This window comes from Carcharodon carcharias, chromosome 18 (genome assembly GCF_017639515.1).
Source record: "Carcharodon carcharias isolate sCarCar2 chromosome 18, sCarCar2.pri, whole genome shotgun sequence".
Classification (NCBI taxonomy): domain Eukaryota; kingdom Metazoa; phylum Chordata; class Chondrichthyes; order Lamniformes; family Lamnidae; genus Carcharodon; species Carcharodon carcharias.
In genome coordinates this window covers 104271820-104289466 of record NC_054484.1, presented here as the reverse complement: position 1 = coordinate 104289466, position 17647 = coordinate 104271820, and the positions used below count along the sequence as shown (strand labels likewise).

At 43.4% G+C, this 17647-nt stretch overlaps 2 long non-coding RNA genes across 4 annotated transcripts in view; one reads left to right on the top strand and one right to left on the bottom strand.

The window, feature by feature from the left end:
* The window catches only part of LOC121290926, a 107308-nt gene that overhangs the window by 48148 nt on the left and 41513 nt on the right, over nucleotides 1-17647 (bottom strand). The gene's annotated exons all lie outside the window — the stretch shown is intronic.
* Nucleotides 1-17647, top strand: part of LOC121290927 — a 32370-nt gene that overhangs the window by 9434 nt on the left and 5289 nt on the right. Inside the window, exon 2 of the long non-coding RNA XR_005945903.1 lies at nucleotides 7321-7391. This is a non-coding gene — a long non-coding RNA (uncharacterized LOC121290927). The remainder of the gene's footprint in view (nucleotides 1-7320; nucleotides 7392-17647) is intronic.

Genomic DNA, 17647 nt, shown 5'->3' with positions numbered 1-17647 from the left:
ATGCCAAGGTGGGTTGGTTAGAAGGCCCGCTTGGTTCTCTGGGAAATTGTCCCAGTTGTTTTAAAAGTTTTTAGGTCCTCTAGCCCTCAGCCTTCACGCCCCATCACTCCCTCATTCAACCTTCACACCAACTCGCCTAGTATCCACTATGGGTAGTCTTCAGGAGTCCAGTGGAAATGAGAAAACATAAATTTCTAAAACTCTAATGTACCTTTCACTATACAGATGTCATTGTCAAATAAACTCCCATTCATGAATGCATCAAAGTTTTTAAATTTCTTCTCAAAACAAACTTCTGTTCATACGCCTAAACCTTTAATAGCCCATTTAAGCTGTCAGTCAAACTGTGAACTCAGAACCATCTGCTGAGATAGTTGTAGATTTTGAAACTCAGCCAAGTACTCATAATGGATGGGCATTCAGGAAATGTTGACAAGTAACTCTATTGAAACTGCTTAAGCAGATGCCACATCAGCTAACCTATCAATCAAAACAGTTCAGCAGAAAGATTTTTCGCAATCACTGGCAGCCACAGCCAGATTTTTTACAGTTTAAAGAGCGGAGGATTTAAAACACTTCAGATGACAGTTAAACAGGCCTTATCTGCCCTTCAAGAGCATTTACATCTATTCCATTCTATTCTGTGCATTAAGGTCCTTAGAACAGTCACAATGGGGTTGCTTTGACCTCAAATGGCCCTGCTGATTTTGGGTTTTTCTGCTGTGTGATTCACGTCTCAACCCCATCCTATTCCCTTATCAGGAAAAACTGGATCTGTCAGAAATGGGGGCAGGACTTATGAAAATCCAGCCCCAAAAATCTGTCTATCCCAGCCTTGAATATCCTCAATGATGCAGCATTCTCATCCCTCTTGGGTCGAGCATTTCAAAGACTCTCAACGTTCTGAGTGAAGAACTATTTCCGCATCTCTGTCCTAAATGATTGACCTTTATCCTGAGTCCGTGCCCCCATGTTTTAGATTGCCCAACCAGAGGAGACTACCCCTCAGCATCTACCCCGCCAAGCCCCTTTAGAATCTTGTTAAAGAACAATATCCCCAGGCACTTCACAGAGGAAGAAAGAAATGAGCATTGAGTTTTTGTGAGGAGCTAATGAATTTGATTGAGGAGATAAGAGATCTATTTCTCCTGGTACCCAAGGAATGCTCATTTCCTGGCTGCTAGATAGGGTGGAGGCCTTTTACTGGCACCTTTATGTTATTCAGGCTTTCCTGGGGGGTTCCTTGATGGGGAGAGTAATGGAGCAACTGCACTCCAACTTGTTTCACTGCTGTTCAATGAGACTTGGCTGATCTATACCTCAACTCCATCTAGCTGCTATTGGTTCTGTAACTTTTAATACGATAAAACTAGCAAAAAATCTATCAATCTCGGTTTTGAAATTTTCACTTGACCAGCTTCAGCAGCTTTTTAAGGGAACAGTTCCAGAATTTTCATATTTTTTGCGTGAGATGTTTTTCTTGTCATCCACCTTGAACAGCCTGCATCTAGTTTTAGGATTATTTGCCCTCGGTGTGTGGGGGCGTGTGTCCCTACGTCATCGTGCGCCATCGCAATATTTCGATTGACAGGTGCCACGCCAGAGTCGGCAGCACGCCCGCCGAAATGTAAACGGCCTATTAAGGGCATTAGGAAATCAACTGAGCCACTTGTGAACGCTACCCGTCCAACCTGAAGGTTGGCAGCTGGCAGAAAGCCCAAGTGGCCTTCGCATGTGCAAAAGAGCGCTGGCGCCAAATCTCCCTCCTCCTCTTCCCGCCCGCCTGCACAGGTGGTGCAGCCGCACATTATGCTGGGTGGCCCTTAATTGGCTCGCCCACATAAAATGGTGGCACGGAGCCGATTGCGGGCGGTGACTGGCACTGTGCCTACCCCCACCTGCCCCCGCCCAATCCTTGGGAAAAATCCTGGCCCTTGTTCCAGACTCCGTCCAACCAAAGGAAATTCTTCCTTTCTATCTATCTATCTATCTAATCAATTCCTGTCATTATCTTAAACACCTTGGTCAAATCCTCTGAAAGAAAACCTAGTTTTTGGCCTGTTCACACAAAATGCCATCTCAAAACTCATACAAATGGGAAGCTAATTCATCCCTTGTTCCTTGGATAAGCGACTTCACTTCAAAACACAAACAGTGTAGTAAGTAAATGGATGCGCGTGCTTGCTGGAGTCATGCAGGGAACTAAGAGGAGGCCTGTTGTGTTGCATTCTGTGATCAACGATGGTGTCTACAGAGAAGTTGACACTGGTATTCGCTACTTTAAGTATGGCGAGAACCTGACAGTTATCAAAAATCTTGGCATTCACATCAAGGGCCAGATTTTTGCAATCGAGGTGGGTATTGGGAATCTGGAATTTTCTTGACACTGCAATCCCATCCCCATCCCGGCAGTGCCTGCCCACTGTATTTTGATCCCAAGGAGGTGGGCACAGATTGGGCCTGCTGCCTTCCCAAGCAGGCTAGACATGGCCATGGAAGCAAACAAATGCAGAGGCAGACAGGTTAGAAGGCCTGCCTCTGTCTGCTGCCACATTGGCTCAGTTCCCAACATGGTTGTTAGGCACACTATCCCTCATACTGATCCACACACCATGCCCCTTCCATAAACCTCATGCATCCTCCATACACTCCATACCCCTCCAAACCTCTATGACCCTTCCAAACTCTCCATCCATCCTTCATGCCCGCTCTTCCAGTATATAATAGCCACAGAACCAATGAGCCCTATAATAACGCTGACAATTCTTTGAAATACTGATGAAATGAAAGAAAACAATCAGCCTTTAAAAATGCCATTTGAATAAAAAGCCCCTCTTACAAGCCCATAAAACTGTTAAATACAGACATTCATACTTCCATTGAATAAAGCTTTAACGTTCTTAACACCTCTTAGCCTTGTCCAAATAAACATACAGGCATTGAAACACCACTTCAGAGAAAGATAAACTCACTAAAAGTTTAAAAAAAACCAATAAAAAAAGCTTTCCCTTGTTTAAGCAACCCCCTCTGAGCTGAATCCATGATTGAGTTTGGAGTTCAACCAAGGATTCATTATGGGATTCCATTGCACAGCCATGTCAACAAAGTCTTTAAAACTGAATACATTGAAACCTTTGAAGCAATCTGAATAGATGGCTGAACTATAAATCAAAGAGGTTAGTCATCCGGTTCAGCCAGATGTCCGTCTGTTCAACCTGCCTCAAAGTTTCCATGTATACAGTTTTAGAGTCTTTGTAGACAAAATTGAGCAATTAAATTGATTGAGTTCCAAATTGGGATTTACCTAGAGCTTTATGTAACTGTAACATAGGCCAGAATATAACCCTCGTCGGGCGGGCACACACCCAGCCTGAACTAGCGTAAAATGATGCGTGATGATGACAGGTGAGCGTCCCTGCGTCATTGTGCACTCACGCAATATTTCGGTTGGGAGACATGCGCAGGAGTCAGCAGCGCACCCACCGACAAATAAAAGGCCTCTTAAAGACACTAAAGTTATAATTGAGAGAATTTTTTTGCTGTCCGTCCAAACTTACAGTTGGCGGGCAGGCAAAATGCCAAGCAGCCTTTGCATTTTTTAGGGAACCTCATCCACGGGTGGGATGAGGTTTCCAAAAGCAAATAAAAATAAAATAAGAAATGTTAACATTTCATTAATAACATGTCCCTGCTCATGTGACACAGAGCCACAATGAGGAGGCATGTTTTATAACATTTTTAAAATCTTTATTTTTAACGTTTGAGACTCTTCATCTCCCTGAGGGACAGAGCTGCCTCCGGGAGCTTTTCCACATGCACCAGCGCACGTGTGCGAAATTGTGCTCTCGCCCTACTACCCAACCCCCTGCACACCCAGGCAGCACTGAGTGAAATCCCGGTCCGGCCCCAATCGCGGCCGGTGGTCAGTTTCCCAAACGCTCCCACCTGCCCCAGCCGAGTCCTTCCGCCGAAGGGAAAATCCTCCCCAGGGTCTTGCTTTAACCTGGCTAAGATTCATCAGGGAGTCTAGAAGGTTACATGCTGTAAGCCCTATCAGTCCTAGCATATCTGGATACCTTTGTGTTTGGCCTTTGCACCCAGAAACAACAATAGGCCTTTGAACTATTTTTCTGCCTAACGGCTAAACTTACAAAGAAAGGCTTTGCTGATGGTTAGAGCTTGCCCACACCACACAATTTAGGCTGAGCCCAGAAGTAGACATCGGCTCAGTGCACAGCAGCACCCACCACATGCCCAAATTGAGGCCCCATCGAAGGGCTCATATCTTCCGAAGGGCGTATAGTATTTTGGTTGAGTTCAACTATGACATTTTTCAACTGGAGAAAGGAGCAGTTATTATGCGCTACTAATTTGCAGTGGACGGTGATTTCATGAACTGGAATTGTAATTTAGTATTCACCGTGCAATCTCTTGCAGAAGTCTAATCGTTATATCATTTTATTTTTATGACAACTTTTTTTCTGGCAAAGTGCAACTTCAAGCGCAGCAGAAATTAGCCTTTGAATGTTTCAGCTTGCTTTACACGCTGGACAGTATGTCCCTTGGTTTAGGAACATTCCCCATTCTATCAAGTCCATGGCTAACGTAACTCATATCTCTGGCTGAAAAACTGAACTGCTATCACTCATTAATAGATAGTAAGGAATCATGAGGATTGGAGCAATACTAAATTGCACAATTGACTCTAATTTTTACCAGGATCTCAATATATATATGACACTCAAAAGAATTTGATTATGTTATTATATTTCCTTCACTTCCTTGCAGTTAATATTTTAATTTTTTTTGCCCCCGATGAATGGGATCATTTATTACAACTACCCAGACTTAATTCTCATCCCAGGATTTATGGATAAAGGTGGCTCTTTTTTCCTTGCCTCTGAAAGCGATGAGCACACAGCATGCCCAACAATGAATGTCTGTGTCTCTAGGGTACATGCATCAGAGTCAGTCACATGTGTAGGCAGCAAACTTCCTGCATGTCCAGCAATGTGCAAATTGGCGAGGTAACTATCCATCAATGCTGCTCCTTCAACTGGGAAAGCATTCAATGGTCAGACAAATGCACAGCCAGCATGAAGAAGTTCATAGCATACAGGCAAAACATTTAGACACACATAGTATGAGTACTAAAAAATTGAATGAAAACAATTCACTAGTCTTCTGGTTATGTGATTCTGCCATTGTGAAAAAAACAGATGGTTGATTCTGCAAAAGGCAAACAAAATTGCTGAAGCTTGAAATAACCATGTTGTGCCAGGAGTGCTCCTCTGATGTTGAAGTTAATGATAGTGGTGACATTCACCAAACTGTCAGTGCACTAACAATGGCTGGTTGTACGAATTGATCTTTGTAACTAGGTGACTCACCTCAGTCATAATAAGAAACAAAAACTCAGCAGGTCTGGCAGCATCGGCCTAAAGTTGTTGAATTCAATATTCAGTCCGGAAGGTCGTGAGCTCCCTCCCCCATCCCCACCCCCTTTCTGTTTCCCCCTTCTTTTTTTTTCCAATAAATTATAAAGATTTTCCTTTTCCCACCTATTTCCATTATTAAAAAAAACCCACTAGAGCTATACCTTGAGTGCCCTACCATCCATTCTTAACTAGCACATTCGTTTAGATAATATCACCAACTTTAACTTTAACACCTATGTGTTCTATTGTACTATTGTCGTTGACATCTTTTGATGATCTGCTTCTATCACTGCTTGTTTGTCCCTACAACCACACCAACCCCCTCCACCTCTCTGTCTCTCTATCTCTCCGACCCCCACACACACACCTTAAACCAGCTTATATTTCAGCTCTTTCCTGGACTCGAACTCAAGTTCTGTCGAAGGGTCATGAGGACTCGAAACGTCAACTCTTTTCTTCTCCGCCGATGCTGCCAGACCTGCTGAGTTTTTCCAGGTAATTCTGTTTTTGTTTTGGATTTCCAGCATCCGCAGTTTTTTTGTTTTTATCTCAGTCATAATAAGCCTGTGTTTCCTCAAACACTAAGATAAAAGCAAAATACAGCAGCTGTGGGAAACATGAAATAAAAACAGAAAATGCTGGAAAAACTCAGCAGGCCTGACAGCATCTGTGGAGAGAGAAACGGAATTAACGTTTTGAGTCTGTATGAAGAAGGGTCATACAGACTTGAAAAGTTAAGTCTGTTTCTCTCTCCACAGATGCTGTCAGGCCTGCTGAGTTTTTCCAGCATTTTCTGTTTTTATTTCCTCAGGTACTGTTCCTCAACCATGTCCAAGCAGCCTGTCGGGTGTGCTAACTGCTCGCAGTCATGAGCCTACTTCTGCTTTCCAAGGCCACCCTCACCTCCTTCTGTTCGAATGATTTCCAATTGTTTCTACACCATACTGCCTTTAAAAAATAAATACAGCATTACCGTGATTTACATCAAAATCTTCACTAGATATTTACAGTGGACCATGCAGCTGTGGAGTGCTCTCTAAGCTTGTTGCTAATAGTGCTAATAAATAAAGACAACTTTTTATTTGCTTTTTTTTGCTGCTATTCCATTTCTTTCTTTCTGGTGGTAGATGCTTTCTGGTGGGTGTATGAATTTTCTCCCTTATGTGCATCTTTTCACTGAACATATTGGCCAGATGACCATACAACCCACACTGATTGAAAATGTAGAATTCACATGCACAAAAATTGGCACACAGCCACAACCTCAGAAAGATATCATTTGCAATACTATTCAACTACCTAACAGTAGACTCTCAGAGTTGTCCAGTGCTGGTAAATGTTAAATGATTTGTTAGATTTGCCTGTGAATAATAAATCAAATCATAGCAATTTTAATAACATTTTCTGGAATCAGCTTGCCAACTATTTAATGAATTCTAATAAATCATATGAGTATACCATCCAAAATTCACAGTAGCTATCAATGCTTGAAGTCCCAGAATTTATTATTGTTTTTCTGCCTTCTGAAATATCATAAATACTTAGATCTCATGCCGATTAATGTGTACAGTATTTTGTATCATTGGAGGTGCTCCAAGAACAGCGCACCAATTTAGAAGAAGTGGGTAAAGATAAAGAAGGTGATGTGGGAAGAGGCTGCAACTCCTCAAGTTAGGGGATCCCAGCTGAGAAACTGGGATAACTGAGGCCCATTTTTGATACAACGAGTGCCTGTCCAGCTCTAAGGTGGCATTAGATGCCATGTGGCTGAGGGTATTAACCCACATGCAATGTCTGCACAGGATGCAAATCATGATGTCAATATGTGGCTGCATTGTGGAGCTCAATGCTTCAGATAACACCCTTTCTTAACCTTGCACAGATGCACAAGAGTTCAGCAGGGGAAAGGACCTCTCACCTGTGCCATTTAAAGGGATCATTAATTACCTACAGGTTAGTTGCTGTTTGATTTCTTCTGGCTGTTGCATTGATTTTACAAGTGTTTGATGTTCTATTGCTGTTTCAAGGTGCAAAAATCTACAGGGAGTGGTGTGGTAGGTGCTGCAGGAGTTTCTCCTGACTTCAAGGCTTCTGCATAAATCAGTTGCCCTCAGGCATGATGACATTATTGGGCATTCATCTTGGAATACAGCATGATTTAGAGATTGAACAGGGAGCACACAAAGCGGGAAAAGCTGCCCGTAAAGGGGTAAGGACTCTCAGCCAGAGCCCAGATCCACCTAGAGTGTTCAGGCAGCAGTTCCTCTACCCGAATCTCTGTGAAGTACAATGTGTGAGATGTCTGTGCTTCAGTAAGGATATCCTCACCGAAACCTGTCACCTGCTGCAGCCATAACTACAACGTCTGAGCAGGGCAAAGGCCATGTTGCCAGTGGGTGTGAAGGTGACCATGGAGATGAACTTTTGTGTATCCGGTTGCTTCCAGGCTGGGGATGGAGATATTTTCAACATCTTGCAGTTTGCCATCCACTGTTGAGTAAGAGAGGTCACTGAGGTCAACGGAATGAGAGCTAACTACATTTCATTCTCTCTTGCCAGAGAAAAGCCAAAGCTGAAAGGAATTCCACTCCTTCAACATCCAGCTGGTGTGTGACCATAGGCTGCATCAGGCAGGTCAATAAATACATACAAACATAAGAAATAGGAGCAGCAATAGACATGTAACTCCCTCAAGCCTGCTCTGCCATTCACTAAGATAATAGCTGATCTGACCTTGGCTTCAACACCACTTTCCTGCCTGTTCCCCATAACCTTTCAGCTTCCTTTATGTTTGAAGAATCTGTCTAATGCAGCCTTGATCATGTTCAATGACACAGCCTCCACGGGTCCCTGGGGTAAGGAATTCCAAAGATTCAAAACCCCCTGAGAAGAGAAATTCCCCCTCACTTTCGTCTTGAATCGGAGGCTCCTTATTCTGAAGCTATACTCCTGAGTTCTAGGTTCCCAGTAACCAAGCAGCAGTCCTGATGCCTTCATTCTGCGCAGTCTGCTGTACCATCAGCATTTGAGTCACCGTAAAATATTGCATACAAAAGTTAATAATCACCCTCATGTGTTCCCTTAGTGCCTGTCTTCCATTTGCTTTGCCTGGCATAGTGCTCCTACTCAGAACTATGCTCATGATTGCATCATGGCTAATGAAAGACTCCTGACTTTCAATGGAGGGGAGTGCAGATGAACTTTGAGAGTGACCTGGAGCAGCTCTGGGACTAGAAGGCCGCACTATGAACTGCAGCACCTTAGTGTGCAGGGTAGCAGTCTGGGCTGGCTGGCTGACAAGCAATAGCAATGGCACCAATGGAGTGGCAGGGGTGGGAGGATGAATACTGAATTTCTGAGCCTCTGCCCAACCATCATCAGAAATCTCATCAATGGCCTTTCCTCCATCATATACTTAGAAGTATGAATGTTTGCTGATTGGTTGTACAGTATTCAGTATCATTCGAAACTCAACAAATAATGAAGCACTCCATGCTCCCAGGCAGAAAAACCTGGACAGCATCCAAACTATTAAGAGGCAAGTAACATTCATGCCACAAAACTGCCAGACAATAACCATTTCTAACAAAAGAGAGTCAAACCATCTTCCCTTCACATTTAACGGTAATAGCAATGCTGAATACCCCACCACAAACATCTTGGCAGTTGTCATTAACCAGAAATTTAATTGGACCAGCCACATAAGCCCGCTTGATTGGCACCCCATCCACCACCTTAAACGTTCACTCCCTCCATCACCGGTGCACAGTGGCTACAGTGTGCGCCAACTAAAAGATGCATTGCAGCAAGTTGCCAAAGCTTTTGAATGCACATTCCAAACCAGTGACTTCTACCACCAAGCAGAATGAGGACAACAGGTGCATGGGAACACTGCCACCTGCAAGTTCTGCTTTAAGTCAGACAACATCCTGACTTGGAATCGCCATTCCTTCATTATCACTGGGTCAACATCCACAAACTCCCTTCCTGACACGACTGTGGGAGCGCCAACACCACACAGATGGCAGTAATTCAAGTAGGTGGCTCATCACCACCTTCTCAAGGGCAATTAGGAGTGGGAAGCAAATGCTGGCCTCGCCAACGACATCCACATCCTATGAAGGGATTAACAGATACTGCCACTTCCCCAAGGTGGCATCTCAGCATTCCTAGCAATCTGTTCTGGGGCAAATTGTTGGACTGTTATGATACTTTGCAAACCTCTTTGCATGCTGTAACCCAGAGCAATGTTGGTGGTAGTGTGAGTTTACATCGCAGCAAGATGGCCTTGTATGACTTTAGTCTGAGCTCCCACTATCTTATTTAAACATTGGATGGCTACTCATTTGTTGCAATACAAGCCGAGATTTTTTAAATTTATTGATGGGATGTGGGCTTCGCTGGCTGGGCCAGCATTTATTGCCCGTCCCTAATTGCCCTTGAGAAGTGGTGATGAGCTGCCTTCCTGAACCGCTGCAGTCCATGTGGTGTAAGTACGCTATTAGGAAGGGAGTTCCAGGATTTTGACCCAACGACAGTGAATATATTTCCAAGTCAGGATGGTGAGTGACTTGGAGGGGAACTTCCAGTTCGTGGTGTTCCCGTGTGTCTGCTGCCCTTGTCCTTCTAGATGGTGGATTTGGAAGGTGCTGTCTAAGGAGACTTGTTGAGTGCCTGTATTGCATCTTGTAGATGGTACACACTGCTGCTACTGTGCATTGATGGTGGAGGGAGTGAATGTTTGTGGAAGGAGAGTCAATCAAGTGGGCTGCTTTGTCCTGGATGGTGTGAAATTTCTTGAGTGTTGTTGGAGCTGCACTCATCCAGGCAACTGGGGAGTATTCCATCACTCTCCTGACTTGAGTCTTGTAGATAGTGGACAGGCCCTTTGGGGAATGAGGAGGTGAGCCACAGGATTCCTGGTCACTTGTAGCCTGCTGTTGTAGCCACAGTATTTATGTGGCTAGTCTGGTTCAGTTTCTGGTCATTTGTAACCCTCAGAATGTTGATAGTGGGGGATTCAGTGAGGGTAATGCCATTGAACATCAAGGGGCGATGGTTGGATTCTCTTTTGTTGGAGATGGTCTTTGCCTGACACTTATGTGGTGCAAATGCTACTTGTCACTTGTCAGCCCAAGCCTGGATATTGTCCAGATGTTGCTGCATTTGGGCACAGACTGCTCCAGTATCTGAGGAATCGAAAATGGTGCTGAACATTGTGCAATCATCAGTGAACCTATCAGTCATCAGATGCTACATCATGGGTCAGTCACAAATGTGTGGCAATGGAGTTAACCACCATTTGTAAGTGCTCATCTGAATCTTCTACAGCGGAACTGCAGATGTCATGTATCTATGTTGGTTGATGTGTCTGCCATGGTTCACTAGCTGGAAATATAGAAAATAGGAGTAGGAGTGTGTCATTTGGCCCTTCGAGCCTGCTCAACTATTCAATATGATCATGGCTGATCCTCTATCTCGACACCATACTCCTGCTCTCTCCCCATACCCCTTGATGCCTTTAGTGTCTTGAAACCTACCTATTTCGTTCTTAAATATATTCAGTGACTTGGCCTCCACAGTGTCCTGTGGTAGAGAATTCCATAGGTTCACCAACGTCTGAGTGAAGAAATTTCTCCTCATCTCAGCCTAGAATGGTCTACCCTGTATCCTCAGACTGTGACCCCTTGTTCTAGATGCCCCAGCCATTGGAAACATCATCCCTGCATCCAGTCGACCCGCCCTGTCAGAATTTTATATGTTTCAATGAGATCCCCTCTCATTCTTCTAAACTCCAGTGAATACAGGCCTAGTCGGCCCAATCTCTCCTTATATGTCAATCCTGCCACCCCAGGAATCAGCCTGGTGAAACTTCGCTGCACTCTCTCTGTGGCAAGTATATCCTTTCTTAGGTAAGGAGACCAAAACTGCACATAACACTCCAAGTATGGTTTCACCATGGTCCTGCATAGCTGTAGTAAGACATCCTTGCTCCTATATTCAAGCCCTTTTGCAATGAAGGCCAACATACCATTTGCCTTCCTAACTGCTCGCTGCACCTGCTTGCTTGCTTTCAATGACTGGTAGACAACAGTCCATTTGTGCATCAACATTTCCCAGTCTATCGCCATTTAAATAATACTCCGCAATTCTGCTTTTCCTACCAAAGTGGATAACTTCACTTTTATCCATGTTATACTGCATCTGCTATGTATTTGCCCACTCACTCAACTTGTCTAAATCACCTTGAAGCTTTTTAACATCCTCCTCACCACTCACATTCCTACCTAGTTTTATGTCTTCAGCAAACTTCGAAATATTACACTTGGTTCTCTCATCTAAATCATTGACATATATTGTGAATAGCTGGGGCCCAAGTTAACCAATGCTAACCAATTCTCAGTCCATGCCAATATATTACCCCCAATCCCATGTGCTTTAATTTTACACACTAACCTCTTATGTGGAACTTTATCAAAAGCTTTTGAAAATCCAAATACACCACATCCACTGGATCTCCCTTATCTATTCTGCTAGTTACATCCTTAAAAAACTCCAGACAAACATGATGTCCCTTCCATAAATCCATGCTGACTTTGTCTAATCCCACTGATATTTTCTAAGTGTCCTGTTATCACATCCTTTACAATAGACTCTAGCGTTTTCTCTATTAATGATGTTAGGCTAACTGGTATATAATTCTTTGTTTTTTCCCTTCCTCCTTTTTTAAATAGTGGGATTGCACCCTCCAATCTGCTGGAACTGTTCGAGAATTTATGGACTTTTGGAAGATGACAACAAATGCATCCATTATTTCAATGGCCACCTCCTTTAGTACCCTGGGATGTAGATTATCAGGCCCAGGGGATTTATTGGTTTTCAGTCCCAATAATTTCTCCAGCACTCCTTTTTTGCTAGTGCTAATTTCCTTCGACTCCTCCTTCTCACTAGATGCTTGGTTCCCTAGCATTTCTGGGAAGTTATTTGTGTCATCTTCCGTGAAGACAGAATTAAAGTAGTTGTTTAATTGCTCTGCCATCTCCTTGTTTTCTATTATAAATTCTCTTGTTTTGGACTATAAGTGTCCGACATTTGCCTTCAATAATCTTTTTCTTCTTACACATTTATAGAAGCTTTTACAGCCCGCTTTTATGTTCCTTGCAAGTTTACTCTCATACTATATTTTTCCCATCTTAATCAATCTCTTGGTCCTCCTTTGCTGAATTCTAAACTGCTCCCGATCCTTGGGCTTGCTACGTTTTCCCAGCAATTTTATATAACTTTATGTGACTGGAGTTGTGGGTGTGAGGTTTGCTGCAGTCCCAAGGTGGGGTAAAGCATATGAATGTTATGTATGAGTCCTGATTGATAGACATTATTTGTAAGTGAGTGATGAGGGTGTGGCACATTGAGGAGAGCCTGAGGTTAATGATGCAGCTGGTAGGAGATGGCATTTGAAGATGCATTCATTGACCCTTGACCACTTGTTTGAGGTCATTGAATTTTTTGTGGCACTGCATCCAGGTCCTAAGGGCTCAGCTCTTGTAACTAGCCTCATCTGCTCCCACTGCCTTCTGAGCTTGTGTCTGAAGGGCCCCTTGTTGAGAGAGGACATGGGGTGAATTTTATTGGTGGGGGGAACACATATTGCTTGATCCCCATTAGAAAAGTCAGTCGCAAACTCACCGACTTTAATAAAGGCTGCCCGTAGTGATATTATGCTAAGAGTGGCTTTGCCAAGCAGAGACTGGGACTTCCACCCATCACTGGAAGAAAGTCCCACCCTCAAGAGCTGCTGGACAATCTGATTGGCCGGCAGGTCTTGCAATCCAAGCAAGCCAGAATTCACTGATGGGTGCTCTTGGGACATCACGCAATCCCACAAAGAAGACAGCAGGCATTCCATACTCAGGGAAGCCGAGGATTTTTGGGAGGGGAGGGATCAGGCATCCTAAGGTAGGGTTGGGAGGGGGATGGCGGGTTGGGTTTTGGAGGCTTGCGGGTGGAGGGAGGAGGCACAAAATGGGGCAGGTAACATCTTGGGAGGGGTGCCCCTGATCCACACAGAGTGCCCCACACTCTCTTCCATCCTGCTTGTTCACCAGAATTGATGAAAAAGCAGCCTGCCTACTCTCGTCCGCCTTCAATCACCAACTGTATCACAGCACGAGCAGCATATTATTTGTTTCAGTCAGCTTATTAACAAGCTCAATTGCCCTTAAATGATTTTTTTTTTAAATGGGGGTGAGCAGCCAATTTTGGTGCCCACCTGACTTCTGCATTATGGGAAACCAGCCTGTTAATGTCAGGTTGGCAACTCAATGCCATCACACTGGATTTTATGCATGCGTGGGATGGCAGCAGTCCCATTTTCCACAAGTAAAATCCACCCATTGCCCTCCCTTCCAATCTCCTCTACCACATCCACAAACATTCACTCCCTCCACCACCAACGCACAGTAGCAGCAGTGTGTACCATCTACAAGATGCACTGCAGGAATTCACCAAGGCTCCTTAGACAGCACCTTCCAAACCCACGACCACTACTATCTAGAAGGACAAGGGCAGCAGATAGATGGGAACACCATCACCTGGATGTTCCCCTCCAAGTCAGTCACCATTCTGCCTTGGAAATATATCTCCATTCCTTCACTGTCGCTGGGTCAAAATCCTGGAATTCCCTCCCTAACAGCATTGTAGGTGTACCTACACCACAGGGACTGCAGCAGTTCAAGAAGGCAGCGCATCACCACCTTCTGAAGGGCAATTAGGGATGGGCAATAAATGCTGGCCCAGCCAGCGAAGCCCACATCCTTTGAATGAATAAAAAAAGGCCTCTTGTATAGCACCCATAAACCTTGAATCCTGCTCCCTCCCATGTGCTGCCATCATTCAACGTTTCCCAGGCCAGATTCACATCCTGCATGGCTGCCAGCATCTGCTCCAGCCATAATGCACTTCCCCTTGAAGAGCTGCAGGCCAGATTTAAACAGTTCAGTCTATGTGTTTCTAGCCACACATGATATCAACCTCTTGCTGATGAGTCTAGTCAATCAACAGTGCAGTTAAAGCTGGCTAGAGGTTGCAATCATTGAAATCAGTAGATGCCATTAGGTTGGTGTGCTGCTTGCACCACAATATACAGTCAAGGGTTAATCCTGCATATTAATGCCAACACTATTTTTGGGGCTATCAAGTTTAGCCCCCATCATGCCCAAACTTATGGAGGGGCTTCAAATCTGATCCAAGGACAGATCAATACATTCCAAACAAATTGACCAATCTATCACAAAAGATATAAGGAAACTCCATTAACGACAGTGGACAGGTGCTGGCTATTCATTATGTAGGCCAAACACACTGGATGAGAGAAATGGCTGAACTATCAAACCAATAAAAATGACTATGGCACTGTGCTATCTGGTTTCATCCATCAGAATGCCGACTAGGCATACTGGGTGGAACAGTCCACTATAGTTTATCGGTTACCTGGTAGAAGATCACCTGGACTTTCTCAAATCTTAACAGCCAGATTGTTGCAAATTCTGAACATGGTAGCATGAAAAAAAGTTAACATTACATTCCTCCAACCTCATAGCTTTACTTAAATCTTAATGTTGCATTAGTTATATGGTTCCACATAACGACAATTTTAAATACATTGTTCAGTTTTATCTATTTTATCATATAAAGTAAATTTGTGAAATGTTAACTGTAGTACAAATTGATCATTGAGTGCTCAATCTTGAGCCTGAAGTGGCACTTTCACTGTCTCGATCAATTGGGAGTTAATTGAACTTTGTAATATTCTCTATTCTCTAGGTTATCTGTCCTATGTAGCTGTAGGTTCCTGTAGCCAACACAACATTAGCGCTCAAAAAATGCCTGAACATGGAGTTTACTGAGGAGATGGCCCGAGCTGCCTTGTAGACAGACAAACATGTCACTTAGTGGGCTCTTCAGTCATGACTGCAAAGATCATCTAATTTTGATTTACCAATGGATCATAAGAACATAAGAACTAGGAGCAGGAGTAGACAACTCAGCCCCTCGAGCCTGCCCTGCCATTCATTACAATCATGGCTGACCTCATTTCGGCCTCAACTCCAATTTCTCGCCCTCTCCCCATAACCTTTCAACCTGTTGCTAATTAAAAATCTGTCCATCTCCTCCTTAAATTTATTCAGCGTCCCGGCATCCACTGCACTCTGAGATAGTGAATTCCACAGATTCACAACCCTTTGAGAAAAGTAATTCCTCCTCATCTCTGATTTAAATCTACCTCCCCTTAGCCTAAAACTATGCCCTCTCATTCTAGAATGCCCCACAAGGGGAAACATCCGCTCCCCGTCTACTTTGTCTATCCCCTTTAACATCTTATATATCTCAATTAGATCTCCTCTCATCCTTCTAAACTACAGCAAGTATAGGCCTAAACTGTTCAATCTCTCCTCATAAGACAAGCCCCGCATCTCTGGAATTAATCTAGTGAACCTCCTCTGAACCGTCTCCAATGCAACTACATCCTTCCTCAAGAAAGGGAACCAAAACTGTGCACAGTACTCCAGGTGCAGTCTCACCAATGCCTTGTACAGTTGCAACAACACTTCCCTATGTTTATACTCTATTCCTTTAGCAATAAATGCCAAAATTCCATTTGCCTTCCTTATTCCCTGTTGTAACTGTATACTAGCTTTCAGCGATTCATGCACAAGGACACCCAGATCCCACTGCACTGAAGCATTCTGAAGTTTCTCTCATTTAAATAATAAGTCGCCTTTTTATTCTTCTGACCAAAATGGATAACCTCACACTTATCCATGTTAAAATCCATCTGCCAAATTTTGGCCCATACACCTAACCTGTCCATATCCACTTGTAAATTTCTTATTTCTTCATTGCAACTTACTTTCCCACCTATTTTGGTGTCATCTGCAGATTTAGCTATAGCACCCTCTATCCCTGAATCCAAGTCATTGATATAGATTGTAAACAGTTGGGGCCCAAGGACCGAACCCTGTGGCACCCCACTAGTTACAGCTTGCCATCCAGAAAAAGACCCATTTATCTCGATTCTCTGCTTTCTGTTGGTTAGCCAATCCTCTATCCAAGTTAACATATTATCCCTAACTCCGTGTGATCTTATCTTGCGTATTAATCTTTTATGTGGCACCTTATCAAAGGCCTTCTGGAAGTCCAGATATACTACATCTACAGGATCCCCATTATCCACTTTGTTTGTCACATCTTCAAAGAACTTTAGCAAATTAGTCAAACACGATTTACTCTTCATAAAATCATGCTGACTCTGATGGATTGCATTTTGACTTTCCAAATGCCCCATTACTACTTCCTTAATAATGGATTCCAACAATTTCCCAATGACAGACGTTAAACTAACTGGTCTATAGTTTCCTACTTTCTGCCTCCCCCCTTTTTTGAATAAGGACGTTATATTAGCATTTTTCCAATCCATTGGAACCTTTCCAGAATCCAGGGAATTTTGGAATATTATGGCCAATGCATCCACTATCTCCACTGCCACTTCCTTTAAGACCCTGGGACGTAGGCCATCAGGTCCTGGGGACTTGTCACCCTTTAACCCCAATATTTTGCTCAGTACTTTTTCTCTAGTGATGGTGATTGTTCTAAGTTCCTCCTTCTCTATACCCTCTGCACTACCTGTTAATATTGGGGTAGTACTAGTGTCATCCACCGTGAAAACTGAGGCAAAATATTGATTAAGCGTCTCTGCCATTTCTGCATTCCCCACTATTAACTCCCCAGTCTCATTCTTCAAGGGATGAAACATTCATTTTAGCTACTCTCTTTCCTTTTCTATACTTGTAGAAGTTTTTGCTATTAGTTTTTATGTTTTGCGCTAGTTTTCTTTCATAATTTACCTTTGCTGTTTTTATTTTTTTTTAGTAACCCTTTGTTGATCTTTAAAAGTTTCCCAATCTTCAAGCCTGCCACTGACCTATGCAATTTGGTATGCCTTAGTTTTTGCCTTTATGTTATTTTTAACTTCCTTGCTTAGGCAAGGATGCTTTTCCCCCCTCTTATCATCTTTCTTTCTCTTTGGAATATATTTTACTTGGGAGGAATTGAATATCTCCTTAAATATCTGCCACTGTTCATCAACTGTCCTACCTTGTAGTCTTCCTGCCCAGTCCACTAGGGCCAAATCTGCCCTCATGCCTATGTAG